Below are 12,007 nucleotides of genomic sequence, written 5' to 3' on the forward strand. Positions count from 1 at the left end.
CCCTTCTCTTCTCTTCTCTTCTCTTCTCTTCTCTTCTCTTCTCTTCTCTTCTCTTCTCTTCTCTTCTCTTCTCTTCTCTTCTCTTCTCTTCTCTTCTCTTCTCTTCTCCTCCCCTTCACATTCCTCTTATACTTCCCCATCTCTTCCCTTTCCTTTTCTCTTCCTTCTCCCTTTTTATCTCTTTCCCTCTCCCTTTCCAGTTCCCTTTCCCTTCTCATCCCATCCCATTCTCTCCCCACATCCCATCTCTGTGGATCCATCCTTTTTCTGATCCCAGTAGTTCAGCACAGACAGAGGTGTGTGTGCATTACTTCTCTCACTAACTCACCCATCCCGAACTCTTTATCCCCACCAAGTTTACCTACAAAACTTGGTTCATGTGCAGGTTTTCCAGGCCTTAAGCAGAATTCCTGGTGCTCCTGTTTATTTTTTTTTTCCTCATGCATTTCCTCCCTCTCTGCATCCGCAGCCCCACTGCCAAAGTGTGGAGGGGACTGGAGAGCCTCAGGGCCCAAACCCTCCTGCCCTAAGGATGTCCTATGGGGATCTGCCCTAAGGATGCCTGGCAGGGATGGTGTGGGGACATCTCACAGCTCTGCTGCAGAGTGCACAGTGCTCCCCACAGTGCTGAGCCCCGAAGGATGAGTGCAGCCAGGAGAAATGCAGCCCATATGCTGCTCCCGCCAGGAGCACCCTGGAATTCTTCACTCATTAATAGTATGATTTTTATGTCTATATCTATATAGGTCAACCCCTCAGCATTGTCATGATCTCTTCCATCGTTTCCTAAGCTGCCCATCTCGACTGTACTGAAAGAGTGTTGGCAGGGGCAGTATGAAGCAGCAGGTCCGGGTTGGAATGCAGTGTTGAGGTGGTTTATCCCTTTGCTGTTTTGGTCTTTCCACCAACCCAACTCGTGCCTTTGTTTCCTCACTTCTGTGAGTCAGAATTTTCCAGCGGGAAAAAATGTTTCATTGCTTTAGAATACATGTGAAAATGAAGATCCAATTGATAAGGCACATTTTCACACCCAAAAAAACCCCAAACCCACCCTTGAAGTCATCCTTAATCACAGAATGTGTATTTTCTAACTGAATTGCTCCATACCTGGAAGTGAGAAGCAAAACGGGACCATCCGCTCCCATAGCATGGGTTGACTAAGCTGCAGAATTCCAGCCAAGTAAATTCCAAAGGGAGATTTTCAAAAGGCTTTTATAAAAGGAACTGCAATAAGGCAGGCAGTGATAGCGAAGAGCCCACCGACAAATCCCACGATGGAGTTTTAATTTGGGGGTTATTTCCGTAGCTCCCCACTGACACACACAGTGCAGGTCACCACTGATGATCACTGCAAAGTGCAGGTGCTATTTCAGAGCTCGATTTGTCTTTCTGATAATAATGGCTTGGCTTATCTTTCTGCTACTAACGGCATATTTGGGGCGGATGGCACTCGTTTCCACCGCTGAATCGTTCTTGCTCTTTTAGACTGTGTCCATTACAGTGAAGATACTGACCTTGGTGAGACACAATTGACACAACGCTCGGGGCTGATTTTGGGGGGCCACGTTTCAATAAGCCTGTATAAATGCTGATTTACTTCTGCGGCCGCTCGCCTACAGGCAGTAGTTCCTTCCAACTCATCAGCCATAGCCGCCCATTGCCGAGTTACGGCGCTGCGCTCAGGCTGACGGCAGATTGCCTCCATTCACCTCCTACCAGTAATTTGCAGAGATTAAAAAGGGGTTCAGAAATGGAGGCTTAAAGCATTGCTTTCTAAAGACATTTAATTTGATTAAAAAAAGGAATGTGGGTTTTCCAGGACGCTCTGACATCATTTCCCTACAAACCCCAGGTGTAGCAGCTCTTCCCCCCCCCGTTCAGAGGGAAGGAGTGATGTCTGCACATCTCCAGCTGCACATGTTGCTCCCACTGCCCACACCAATGTGTCCGGGAGGAATCAGGCCCTTGGGAATTAATTACAGGGCTGGGTGCCTGCTTCCAGCACTGGAGATGGTTTTGTGTTTTTGGGGGAGTTGCTTATGAGGAGATAAAGCCAACAGCAGAGTTGTACGGTGGAGTCCTGGTCTCACCACTCACCCCTATGACCCCCTGTGCTGTCTGTCTTTACTTGATGGCAATTACCACTCGATAATTACTTTCTACTGTAGTGACTGTAGGTGTTGCACGTGCCCCCACTTGGAACAAAAGCCGAATGCATCGGACTTCTCAAATCCTTCCTCGAGAGCTGTGCATGCTGAGCAAAGCATTCTGTCAGAGTGTTTTCGGAGCAGTTTGCAGCAGCGGGGCCTTCTGTGTGCCCCCCCATCCTCTCAATGGGCTCCGTGCCCTCCTCTGCCTGGACGCCCACACTGGGTGCTGCGTGCCTCTTGCACCCCGTGGCGGTGACCCGTTCCTCGAGCCCGTTACCAAGCTGTTCATCTGTTCATTTGGAGGGCGGCCGAAAAAAGAAAGCAAACCTTTTCGGATTTTGTGCCGCATGGCTGGGGCGGATGCTGGACAGCTCCGGAGCCCATGGGAAGCTGCCGCGGGTTGGCAGGGGCTGCGAGCACGGAGGCGGGATGCTGATGGCATGAAGGTGGGTTGCCGTGGTTCCAGCTGGAGCTGGTTCTGTGCTCAGCAGAACCCCTCAGGACCAGGCTGGATGCTGTCGGCGCTGTTTGGCCACGTGCGTGGCTTCTGGCGCAGCACCTCCTGGCTAACTTGCTCTCCTGGTTGCTTTAGAACCATAGAATCCTAGAATCGTGAAGGTAGAGAAGACCGCTAAGCGATCATCCAGTCCAACTCCAACCTACCCCACCGTGCCCATTGCCCACGTCTCTCAGTGCCACATCCCACGGCTCTGGGTCGCCTCCAGGTGACACCACCACTCCCTGCAGACAGATTGGCATCTAGCATCACGTGGGCTCTCTTTGGAAAGGGGAAAAAAAAAAAGGGGGGGGGGGGGAAACCTTGATCCTCATTTGATGACATCCCTTGGTTTCCTTTGTTGGCATCCTGAAGTCAGCGTGCGGTCAAGGTGACTCCTTGGGTTAGGGGTAGATGCAGCAGGAGGAAATGACAGAGTGTTGACTTCCTGAAGGATCCTCTCCATTACCTTTGAAGTCGGAATAATTTTCCCTGCACAATTAGAAGTAACCATAGTTACTGGGAGCCCTCACGCCGGGAGGCTGAGCCGAGCAGGGGGCATCCAGCAGGGGAGAGGAGGAGCTCCATGGGAGCAAGGCTCACGCACGCCCCATGCTGGGCATGCAGTGCTTGGGCTCTTGGCTGGGCTGTTGGGTGCAGATCTGGGGTCAGTCCAGGGTCCCACAAGACAGGTCTGTGCCACAAGCACGTGCTAGCGTAGAGGTCCCGTTGCCTGAATATTTATAGCACCTTTGCTGTGTTCATTCTAGCATTAAACCGCTAATTAATTATGACATTTGTACTACTTCATTTTTCGCTGTGAATCCGCGGAACCTGGCAGGCAGTTAATTAGCTCTCTCTATGCGAAGGATACCAAGAAAAAATAATTGCTTGAGGAATCATCGTGGCGTTCTCTCGGAAAGGTCTTACCTACGAGCTTGCTTAAAGCTTGCTGGATTTGCACTTTGCGAGATGCCTCTGTCAAAGGCCAGTCCTTAGGAAGAGCGATTTGAAGGAAAAGGTTATCTGGGAGATGCAGCTCTGAGGGTGTTATTTAGTGCTTGTGAGTCCAAGGGAAATCAATTATCTAAACAACTCCCATTCTGGAATGGCTTGCTTTCTTCTTTTTTAAATATGTACTCATCTTTGTCTTGAGATTGATGCATACAGATGACAAACCTGAGCCAGTGATGGTGATCGGTCCCCCACTGGTGCTGCATGGGGATGAGTGAGAATATCAACTGAGGATGGAAATTCTGGTTTAAAATATATGAATATATATGTATGTATATAGAAGAGGGGTTTATGGCCTTGATGCATTTTGGGGGGAGACTTGGCTGGGGGCTTGGCTGCACCTCGGGGACCCCAGGACATGCTAAGAGAATGGTGAGGCAGTGGCACAGGCTGCCCAGACAGGCGGTGCTGCCCCATCCCTGCAGACAGCCATGGTCAGGCTGGACGGGGCTCTGAGCACTGATGGAGCTGTGGGTGTCCCTGTGCACTGCAGGGGGGTGGGCCAGATGGTCCTTAGGGGTGCCTTCCAACTCAAACAGTTCAGTGATTCTGTGATTCCATGAGGCGCTCCCTGTGGTGCCATGCCAGTGGTGCCACCAGGATGCTGATGCTTCATCCCCACCTCCTGAATTCTCCAGCGAGGTCTGTGGCACTGCAGGCTCCGTGGGATGGCAAGATAGCCAGGAAAAATGGGATAATGGAAACGGCATAGGTTCGTATGGGGATGAACAGGCATTTCCTTAAGCAGATTGGAGTCTACAGTGGGTGCGCTTGCCCTCGGCGCTTCCTTTGAGAAACTTGTTTTATTAGCAGATAGTTCTGCGGTGAGGTTACAGAAGAAGCATTACAGTAATGGAGTTGACATCTATATAATAGAGTTGACATTTTATTGAAAAGGAGAAAGAAAAAAAACCTTAACAGGGTTCCCCTGCCTCCCCCTCCCTTTATTTCCTTATTTTGCTGTCATCAATTGAAATAAGGCGCACAAACTTTGAACAGCCGCCGATGCTGGCAATTTAATAAAATTTCATACAACAGCAGTGCTTCAGGAATGCTAGCAGGACAAATCAGCCAGCTGTAAACTTGAACTTTGCTGAGAAATCAAGGCAATAGCTTGTTCAACAGCAAATAACAAAGATTTTGAATCAATTCTTGGCGCACACTCGTGTTATTAACTATTATGCACAGTCTTGGCACCCGGTTTGCCTTAGATGGTTCAGCAAGAAGTTCAGAGCGGGGATCCTGGAGGACAGCACTGCATCTTGAGATGAGTAAATAGATGTGATTTGCTCTGTTTTGGCCTCTGGTTCCGCTTCACATCGCTTTGCATTGAGTTGGGCTGGGGCGTGAAGGAGATGATCTGCGTGTCAGATTCATTAGGGAACGCTGGGATAAGAGGGACAAGCAAGGTGCCAGCCCAGCTAAGGAAAGGGAAGACAAAAGCATCTTCAGGCCCAGAGCCCACAGGGAATGTCAGCTCAGATCTCCACCCCCAGGAGAATTGGGATTCTGCTGTAACAAAGTGTGCTTATCCATTACTGCTAACTGCATTAATGCCATACTTTCCCAAGTCCTCAGCTGCTGGATTCCTGATATGAAATTCAGCTCTTCTTTTTATTTTTTTCTTCTGCCTTGGAGGAGCTGCAGACCCTTCTGTCCATCTGGCATAGTTGGAAGTGGGAGCAAGAAAAACCAGAACTGGGTTAGGAAGTTCTATGTTTTTCACTTGTGCTTATGAAGGCTGTGGAAGCATCCTCCCTGCCTTCCTCATTCTGTATGGAACAAAGGAAAAAAAGGCATTCAAAGAAAATGAAGACTCTTGGCTCTATAAATTTTTTTCTGATGTAGTATTTTTTAATTGACAAAAGTTACAAGTCCCTCGTTGGCTTCTGCTCTTCCCTCTGTCCTCTAACTTAAATAACACGTCTTTCTTCTTTGGATAGCTTGGGTTACTACAGCCCAATGACATTTGTATTTCTAATGTAATAATCAAATGCTAAAACAGAGATTACACTTGGATCAACACATCCAGTTCTTAAACCCTGAAAGTAATTATCTTTTCTCATGTACAGTGAAATGAAAATCTATCTAGGAGCTATATCTAGGAGCTGCTGGTTCCTTCATCGGCCGTGTGCCCAGAGCTGGGATAGATCCTGCCCTAGAGGCGGGGGTTCCTGGTGGGGAATGATCCCAGGTCACTGAGACACCAGATTGGTCAATTCCTGTGCCCAAACAATTTCATATGATGGGGACAGATATGGTTTCCCTCTCCCATGTCAATTGTGGTCACTCAGGTGCCCAAGGTAAGAAGCTGGGCCAAAGAGGAGGCTCAGGGGAGACCTTACTGCTCTCTGCAGTAACCTGAAAGGAGGCTGTGATGAGGTGGCAACAGTGACAGGATGAGAGCGGATGGCCTCACGTTGCACCAGGGGAGGTTCAGGCTGGCTGTTAGGAACAACTCCTTCTCTCAAAGAGCAGTGAGGCAGTGGCACAGCTGTCCAGGGAGTGGTGGGGTCGCCTAGAGGTGTCCTGTAGCTGTGGGGATGTGGCACTGAGGGACGTGGATGGTGGGCATGGTGGGCTGGGGTTGGACTGGATGATCCCATTGGTCTTTTCCAGCCTTGATGGTTCTTTGGCTCTGTGATTCTATGTTTCATAATGCTTCCCCAGACCTAAGCATTTCTAATCCTTGCTGAGATGCTCCCTCTGTTCTTAACGTCCGCTGTGTCCCAGCCAGTGTGCTGTTTATCTCACAGCTATGAAAGCTACAACACTGGAAAGCATGTCAGAGTTTGACCCCCTGGTGGCAATCTGCACTCGATAGTTACAGTGCAATACAAGTTTTCAGATGTGACAGTAGCAAAGCTTATAGACACTGTGTTTAATTTCCTAGTGCTGTAAAGCTGGACGTTGAACTCTTCGTCCTCATGTTCACGTGGTCTTGAAAGGGGCAGGGATTAAACCGTGCATCCTCATCAGAACCCACAGTGACTTGGATGTGATTGGACCCACAGTCCAACGATGTTGGAGCAATATTGGCACAACCCACCAGTGAGCGATGCACTGGAGTGTATATATCAACATATAATTCCTGGTTTAAAATTGTAGCCAAACTCCTTTTGGCCAGTGCAGCCAAAGGGATGTGGGGGAAGGTGCTTCTGTCCAGTAGGAGCCATCCAGAGAGCTGTGGTGCCCCCATCTCTGGAGGTGCCCAAGGCCAGCTTGGATGGGCCCTGGGCAGCCTGAGCTGGTGGGAGGCAGCCAGCCCATGGCAGGGGTTGGGCTGGGGTGGCTTTGAGGTCCCTTCCAACCCAACCATCCTGTGGTCTATGAAGCAGGAGGTGTTGGCAGAGAATGGCCCGGCTCTGCTCGGAGCCCCCACAGAACAGGAGGGGATCTGGGCTCACCGAGGTGCTTCAGAAGGCATTTGATGTGGGGAAACGGTGCGAGTTGATAAAGAAGTCAATAACGGTGCGTGTCTAAAGTGGAACTTCAGCTAACTGCTGAAAATACTTTGAAAAGCGCTGACCACAATTAAGCACTTAATCAGGAGAGAGATGCAATTTTCTGAGGCTCAGAGTACAAAAATCGTGAAGCACAGATCCAGAGATATGAAGGAAAATGTCTCTTTGGCAATTAAGATCCATTCTGCTCAAAGGCTGAAAATGGTATCATTGAATTACTTTTGTTGCACGGTTGATACGCTGAATTATCTAAAATGTAAACCATTGTGCCTCAAATGCCACTCAAGAAGTAAAACAGCTTCTCCTGCTCAGCTGTTACCCAGCTCTGCGGATTGTCTCCTGATGCTATCTGCTTTCCTTTCTTTAAAATAGCACTCTTAATGGAGTTTTTTTCTTTCCTTCCCTGTAGCGTGGTGCTGGCTGGAAGGAGCTGTGCAGGAGCACTGCGGAGAAGAGACTTTCCAGGAATGTTTCTGCATGGAAAGCCATCACGTTTGCCTTGCAGGACTGAGGGAAGAAGGGATGCTGACTTGATTGGTGAAGTCGGTGTGAGATTTCCCATTGATTCCAGTGGTGCCGACCTCTGTGGGCTGAGACAGCAGCCTCAGCGTTGAGTTTGACCCTCACCTAATGGGACCCTTATCCACCTTGAGGCCACAAAATGCTGTCGCATCCTAAATAAATTCAGATGAAACCATCACTCGACAGCTTTCTTTGTGTGGGAACTTGAGGAGCTGGGAGAAGAAGGTTGGGGCAGGGGGAGGGTGCTCACACAGCGTGTTTGGGAAGGACAGATAAGGTGGATAGAAGCAGAGGCAGGTCTGATTACTCTACTCCAGCATCATTTCCCAAAGCCTCGCGCTGCAGCGTGGTGTTACATGAACACAGCCCATAGAGGAGTTAAGGGCAGCTTTTATCCTCTGATGACTAGCGTGCTGCAGCCAGATGGAACGGTATAAATCTCTCCTTACACACAACGAAGCCAAAACAAATATTACGCAGTGATTAAGTGGCAACCCAAACAGAAGCAGGCGTCCTGTGGGCCGAAACAGGAAATCTTGGGTTACAAAACTCAAGATATGTTAATTTAATTTGATTATATATTTGATGGCTATCTTAAGTGGCCCATGAATAATTGATGAAAATTAGGAAAGCTGCTGTTTACCTTTAAAATCAAGCTGTAGAGGGTAGGAACTGAATCTTCAGGATCGTAATTACTGTTTGCATGGGTCACGTGGGAGATCCCCACAGCCTATGGCAGGAGGAGGAAGGACAAAGGTTTCCACTCCTCGGGAGCTGAGATGGAACCTCCTGAGATCAGTACCTAAAGGGGAGGTCTAAGAAAGAAGGGGACAGACTTTAGCAGGGTCTGCTGCGATAGGACAAACTGAAAGGGGGGGGGTTTAGATGGGATAGAAAGAAAGCACTTCTTATGATAATGGTAGGAAGTTCTGGCACAGATTGCCCAGAAAGGCACTGCTGCCCCATCCCTGCACACAGCCAAGGTCAGGCTGGACGGGGCTCTGAGCACTGATGAAGCTGTGGGTGTCCCTGTGCACTGCAGGGGGGGAATGGATGGGCTTTAAAGGTCCCTTCCAGCTCAAACCACTCTGTAATTCCATGACTCTATGAAATCTGGCGGGTGCCATTTTCTGTACCAACATAATGCGGCCAGAGGCTGACCAGAGGGCAACGTGGAGACCAAACTTCTCATGTTTTGCCATCACCTCTTGTGATGCCGCTGGGAATGAGGTCCTCCTCACTTCTTTGTCTCCAGCCTTTATCTCGAATACACACAAAGACCCACTTGAATCAGAGAATCATTAAGATTGAAAAATGTCACTAAGATCATCCAGTCCAACCATCATCCCATGCCCAAGAGTGCTCTAGACCACATCCCTCAGTGCCACAACTCCATGGCTTGGGAACATCTGCAGGGACGGTGACCCTACCTCTCCCTGGGCAGCTGTGCCACTGCCTCACCACTGTGTGGGAGAAGGAATTGTTCCTAACAGCCAACCTGAACCTCCCCTGGTGCAACGTGAGCTCATCCCCTCTCATCCTGAAGATTACCTCTTGTCCTTGCTCCAATTTCTGGACCACACCAAAGCCTTTCTCAAGGAACAGAGCTAAATGGGGACCAGGTGACTGGTGGCATCCATCCCACAGCCTGCAGTCTCCATCTGATGGAGGCTGCTTGGCAGATAATGAGTCCTGGCTGCTTGTGTGTGGTGACTGAGGGGGAAAAGGTGGATGCAGCCCACCTTAAATCTCAGAGACACAACGGGGGTCAGGGCACTTTACCCACGGAATTGAAGGCAGCATGCCACGATATTTATTTTTTTTCCAGAGGGCTGAAATGGAAGGGGTTACCTGGCAGTGACTTCTCGCTATTGTGGGAGGCAGAAACAAGATAAAGGTACGTCAGGGGAGATGGGCAAACAGTCATTCTTAAAGTAAGATAAACAACAAACTTTTATTTGACTGGGCCTTTGAAGGAGCACAATAACCGGAGGCGCAGAATGCATTATTTACCTCAGGAAGCAGTGATGAATTATACAGAAAGTTGTCTGAGAGCCCCTGGGAGCTGTGACCTGTGGGGATTTGTGAAGGAGGGAGTGCATCGGTGGCAGCTTGCTCTGCGCTGCAGCAAGTGTCACAGCCCACGGGCTCTAATGGAGGAGCTGACCTCCGTGGTAAGCAGGAGGGAACAGCAAGGAGGTGGAGAACAAAAGCCTATCCTTAGCATACTTTAAAGTCCTTAACCTAGATACAAAGCGTGCCTGTAAATGAAAAGGCAGCCCTCGGATTTTAGCTTAAGCCAAACAAAATGGACTGGTTATGGAAAAAATAGTTTTCTCTTCTTGACTACCGAGCTTCAGTTTTACATTGGAGATGAATGGGGGATGGAGTTTAACTGTGGTTACTCCGAGCTTCCCTTTTAAACACTTGCATTATGGTTTTAGCCAAATGGAAAGCCCAGACCAACTTAGGGTTCTGTTTTGGTGTTGCTTTTTTTTGGTCAGTATTAAAACAGCTGGTGACAAATTAAGCCAGATGTCTTAGAACGTGTGATTTGATTTATTCCTTCACACATGCTGGGGTGCCTAGAAAAATCTCAGCTCCTCCTGTATGCACCGCATATTTTGGGTTTAATTTCCAGGTCTTTCAAAGACAGAAGCCTTCCTTAACGTACTTTATCAGTGTCTTCAGATTTTGTTGGGCTTGGGAGCAGCAGGAGGTGGTTCATGTCAGCGTGGATGGAGCTCGAGGTTCGTGTGCTTTTCATCATAGAGGTGATATGGCACTGCCATGTTAATTTCCTTCTCTAAGCTCCACCTGAAAATTCTTGCCGACAGTGAATGCAGTAAGATCATGATTTTGTGAACATGTACAAGCTGGCAATCACTAACCTGCTACTAATTTGTTCCACTAATTTGTTTGGACAGACCAGATTTTGGCTGGGCTCCTGCCAAATTAGACCAAGTTAGGCTGAATCAGGTTATACCGTGATGCAGGCTGCAAACACAGAAATGCTTGGTTCCAGAAGAATGGAAAAGGGGGAAAAGGAAACCCTAAGTGTCCTGGGCTGCCAAAAGGCTACATTGCTTTCATTGTTCCAGCTCCATCTGGCATCTGTGGGGCAAAGGATCTGTGAGGGAAGGTGGGATGGATGGCAGTGAACACAAACACATCATTCTGCCTTCTATTTCCTCAGCCCATTGAATGCCTTTCCCACCTCCCACCTGGGAGCATGCACTTGGCACTGCGGTGCAAGGCGACAGTAGCAGCCACTTCCCCAAACCTTGGTCCTTTCTACTGTATAAATGGATCTTCTGGGATAACCAGTGGGCTGATTTGTACCCAGTCCTGTCAAGGAGACCATAGAATCCTTTTGACCTGAGTTCTCACCACTGTCACTCACTTATGTGAGTGTACCCCGAGAAAAATACAAGATGCTTTACTGCATTTTTATTCAAAAGTACACATTTCAGGCTGATTCATGACTTATTTCCTCAAGTGAGCATACTGCAGTTTGTGTTTAGGTTGTATTGAGGATGTGGGAGGAAGACTGCATCATAGACTGCACTTTAAGGGCCGCTGGAGCGATTACAGATGCAGAAATCAAAGGAGATGAAGACGAGAAAAGCAAATCCTTCATAGTATAGCAGAGCATCAGGACTGTGCTGTGCTGAGCCTTGGATAAAGAGTGGGAGAGCTGAGGCCATGTTTATCAAAAGTACACTAAGATCCCATTATTTGAGCTGATCTTGGGCAACAAAGCATGCTCTTTGTTTGAGTGGTTGGGTGGTTGGCTGGTTGGGTGGTGGTTTGGCCAGTTGGTTGTTGGTTACCTGATTTGGTTGGTTGGTTGACCGGTTTGGCTGATTGACTGGTTGATTGGTTTGGCTGGTTGGCTGGTAGTTTGGCAAGTTTGGTTGACTAGTTGATTGGTTGGTTGGTTGGTTGGTTGGTTGGATGGTTGGTTGGTTGGTTGGATGGTTGGTTGGTTGGTTGGTTGATTGGTTGGTTGGTTGGATGGTTGGTTAGTTGGCTAGCTGACTGGCTAGCTGGTTAGCTGGTTTGGTTGTTTGTTGGTTGTTTGGTTGGTTGGTTGGCTGTTTTGGTCGGTTGGTGGGTTGGCTGGTTTGGTTGCATGGTTGGTTGGCTGGTTGGCTGTTTGGTTGGCTGTTTGGTTGGTTAGTTGGCTGGTTTTGTTGGTTGGTTTGTTCACTGGTCAGCTGGTTTGGTTGCATGGCTGGTTAACTGGCTGGTTGGTTGGCTGGTTTGGTTCTTTCGGTTTGCTTTAATGGAGTTGGTGGCCTTCAGGCTTTTGTGGGACATATTCAAGTAGAGTGGAACAAAATCTTGATTAAGAAAGC

This window comes from Centrocercus urophasianus, unplaced genomic scaffold, assembly GCF_019232065.1.
Source record: "Centrocercus urophasianus isolate 14NV4802_14NV808 unplaced genomic scaffold, USGS_Curo_1.0 seq_10, whole genome shotgun sequence".
NCBI classification, from domain to species: Eukaryota; Metazoa; Chordata; class Aves; order Galliformes; family Phasianidae; genus Centrocercus; species Centrocercus urophasianus.